This window comes from Notechis scutatus, chromosome 5, assembly GCF_049901735.1.
Source record: "Notechis scutatus isolate UNSWTSFEM ecotype Mainland chromosome 5, rNotScu1.2, whole genome shotgun sequence".
Classification (NCBI taxonomy): domain Eukaryota; kingdom Metazoa; phylum Chordata; class Lepidosauria; order Squamata; family Elapidae; genus Notechis; species Notechis scutatus.
The window spans coordinates 60,237,343-60,241,579 of record NC_142013.1 but is presented as its reverse complement, the minus strand read 5'-3'; the positions used below and the strand labels follow the sequence as shown (position 1 = coordinate 60,241,579).

At 35.9% G+C, this 4,237-nt stretch overlaps 1 pseudogene; it reads right to left on the bottom strand.

Annotated features, from left to right (window-relative positions):
- Positions 1-3,237: 3,237 nt before the first annotated feature.
- On the bottom strand, positions 3,238-3,371 carry LOC113416286 (U2 spliceosomal RNA; annotated as a pseudogene).
- Between the last annotated feature and the right edge of the window lie 866 nt (positions 3,372-4,237).

Here is a 4,237-nt window from a genome sequence, read left to right as displayed (position 1 = left end):
CACCAGATTCGAAAACATCGTCACTACAATTTACCACACCCAACAGGCAAATATTCTAATAAATGGGGAACAAACTGGCCCGATAAAAATAGAAAAAGGGGTAAGACAGGGTTGCCCTCTCTCCCCCCTGCTTTTCATATTCGCCCTAGAATCTCTTTTGACGTACGTTAGGCAAAATTCGAGAATTAGAGGACTGAGGATTAAATCAGAGGAGTATAAAGTACAAGCCTTCGCTGATGATTTGGTTTTTTTTCTGGAGGAGCCCATAGAAAAAGGACATAACTTATTAGAAGAACTAGAATGATTTGGAGAAGTCGCAGGATTTAAAATTAACAGGGAAAAAACGAAATTAATGACTAAAAATTTAACAGGAGACCAGAATAAAGAACTAGAGACAACAATGGGAATACAGGTGACAAAAAAAATTAAATACTTAGGAATTTGGCTAACTCCACAAAGCAAATCATTAAAAGAAAACAACTATGACAAACTTCTCCAACAATCCAAGAAAGATTTAGATTCCTGAAGTAAATTACAACTTTCCTTATTGGGCAGGATTGCTCTGATTAAGATGAATATTCTGCCAAAATTTCTATATTTATTCCAGACAATTCCAATCAAATTAAATAAATTTTTTTTTATGGAATTAAACAAGATAACGCTGAAATTTATTTGGCAGGGGAAAAAAGCTAGGATTAACGTAAAAGCCCTACAAGATTTGAAAAGCAAAGGAGGGTTAGCCCTGCCAAACGGGGAAATATATCATACGGCAGCCACCCTATTATGGATAAAGGAATGGGTGAATCTAACCAACAAAAGAACACTAATATTAGAAGGCCACGATATGCAGAAAGGATGGCATGCCTTTCTGTGGGAAACTGGGAAACCCAGGCAATCATATTTCCATATATCAGGGACTCTCTATTAACCAATTGGAAAAAAGTACGTAAAAAACTCTATCTAAAAATACCGATTTGGCTATCTCCAATGGAAGCGACAGTACACCCTAATAATTTGGATATAACTAAAATGATTAAGTACGAAAATTTATTAGACCCACAAGGAAAACTGAAAACACGACAAGAATTAGAAGAGCGAGGATTTATAATTGATCAGTGGGTGTACCTTCAAATTCATAGTAGATACAAACAAGACATTAAGGAATTTGGAATCTACAATAAATTACAGACTTTAGACAAAATTCTATTAGGACCGAGTAAAAAAAATATATCTAAATTTTACAAACATTTATTAGAAACAGAACTAGAACAAGAAATTGTCAAAGGAAATATGATTGCGTGGAGCAGAAACGTGGGACGGAGCATTACCCTAGCAGAATGGGAAAGGATCTGGAACAGGAACATTAAGATCATGAAATCAGCAGCTTATAAAGAAAACTCATATAAAATGTTTTATAGGTGGCACCTGCCTCCTTCGAGATTGGCGAAGATGCACCCCAACACGAGCCCAAAATGTTGGAAATGTCAAAATATAGAAGGTACCTTCTTCCATATGTGGTGGTCATGCAAGGAAACCCAGAAGTATTGGCAAAAAATTAGGCGCTGGCTAGAGGAGATAACCAAGGAACAAATTGAGTACAAACCAGAGTCCTTCCTTCTAGGAATTTTTGATAAACAAATATCCAAAAAATCGAAGTATATTACAATTCATATCTTAACCGCGGCCAGACTGGCATTCGCCCAGTGCTGGAAATTACCTTCCATCCCCACTGAACATATGGTTATCCAGAAAATTTTACAATGCGCCAAAATGGACAAACTAACCCAAGCATTAAAAAATAAAGAATCCTCAACCTATTATAACAATTGGAATCCTTGGTATAATTGGCTAAACCAAAGATAGATCACTTCTAGGAAAATTAAGGCTGAGGGCTTCCGAAGCAGAGATAAAGAAAAGCACCGCCGACGATATTTTTGAAGAAGAAAGGATCTTACAGACAGTCACAAAAAAAATGGTTTTATTTTAATTGTTTTCCCTATTCTACCCTCCCCTTCCCTTACTCTTCCCTCTTTCCTCTCTCAACCCTTCCTCTCTTTCCCTCTAGGCCTATGCTAAGGCCTGTTTGTCTTTTTGTTGTACATAATTTGTAGTTGTGTTGTTTTTTTAAAGGTAAAATTAATAAAGTTTTTTCTAAAAAAAAAAAAAAAGAATTGCAGGTATTAAGTGGAGCAATGCTACTATTTTCTCTGACTCAAATCAAACATTCAGCATTTAAGTCATTTATTTAAAAAGCAATGAAATTGAAGGGAGGGAAGAGGGAAAAGATAATCAAAGTTTTGAAATATGTCAGAACCCTCCCTAATCAAATTAAGCTCTATATTAGCTTTTCTTTTCTTTTATATTCAACTTTTCCAAACATAAGCCCCACCTTTGGTCCAGATATATATTGGGAGGTTCACCATATACAAGCATGCATATTAATTTATTTGCTGCTGTTGTGACCAACCTTGCTTGAAAGAGCAGTGGTTAACTGAAGATTAATATCAGTAGATGTAGATCAGTCTTATTGCAGAAGGTTTCATCTAGCTGTTCCTTCCCTTGAAGTAATAATGCAATGAACTTATCATATGCAGAACAGTCAGTGACATTATGAATGCCTATTCTCTATTTTCTCTGCTATGAAAATTAAGCTCAAATTGAAACATTAAAAACCCCCACATGTATCATAAGCCTTATGTGAAAATCCTGTTCCTGATTTCAAAGAGTTCATGTACTCCTTGTTCCTCAAGCATTTCTCCATGTGAATATTTCCACAGCACAACTTGAGCTTTATTTTGCACACTTTCTCAGTGTGTGTGTGTGTGTGTGTGAGAGAGAGAGAGAGAGAGAGAGAGAGAGAGAAAGAGAGAGAGAGAGCAGATATTTTCACAAAACTCATTAAACATGGGCCTTCTCCTTGTGGCAATCTGAATATAAAAATATGACAGAACTCAATGTATGTTCTCTGCAATAATTCATACTGAAAGAACATATAAACATGAAAGGAAGATAAATTTAAATTAAAGATGCTCTTTCCCTTGCAAAGAAAAAAAAATCTGTCTAATGACTTCCCACTGTATCAATCTAAAGTTGGCAGATCCAGGTAAAACCAAACTTGGGAATTCTCCTTTTACATGAATTAGCAACATGCTTGTATGTTTTTATGCATATACATGCCACCAGCTACAGTCCCCAAAACAAAAGAACTAGGTCTACAAGAGCCTATTTATTAAAATGTAGGGATGGAGATGTTTTACACAATTTCTATTCTGCCATCTCATAACAATTCTGGGTAGTGTAGAATATAAAAATATTAAACTGAGAAGAACAGATACTACACTTGATCTTAGCCAAAAGGCCGAGAGAGGTCTGTAGGGGGCATGCATAAGTGCACCAATGAGTGGAATCTCACAACAGACTCCACTGCTAGTGACCATCCCTGTCCTATTGTTTCTTTTATTTTTCTTATATGTATCCATGTATTCATAACTATGTTTTTACTTATACCCATTATCTTGTAAGCATTTGACAAACCAAATAAAATAAATAAAATAACATAAAAATATTAAATATAAGACTTCTATCCCTTCTCAACTAACCTAACCCTCCTCCTAGGCAAGCCCAGCTAGCCTAAAAATCAACGTTAGGTCAGATCCAATAATGGCCTTCCAGTTTCCATATAACATTTGAGAAGAGTCTTTAGGGCCTTTCTGAACACCAAGAACAAACACACTGTCTAAATAGAAGAGCAGACCGTTGTTGGAGCACCCCATGCTTGCTGGCTTATACTTTTCTTGCTATTTGTGAGAACAGAAATTTAACTGATTTCAAAAGATAGGCCTCTACTTTCTGAATAATCTGCAAACATACAAGCATGCTCCCCTCCCAGCAAAGCCAGCAAAAGAAGAAAATATAGGATGGAGTGAGGAAGAGTAGGCAGAAGTAAAGAAAAAGAAAAGGAATCTTCTTTATAGGTGTTTTTAAAAAGGGATAAATTTCACAGTCCCTCCTAAGCCTTGACTGATTTTCAAAGCACCTACTTTTAAGCAAGTTTCACCTCCAGCCTTTCAACCTGTTTTCAGAAGAATTTTCTGTTCTTCTCAGCCAACATAAAGGACAAGACAGTCTGTATTTCTCTCTGTAAATGGGCCATCAAAATAACTTTCATTTCTCTGGATAGTAAACAATTCAAGAGAGATATAGGGTTTCTTTCAATAAGATACCTACCACTTGTTTG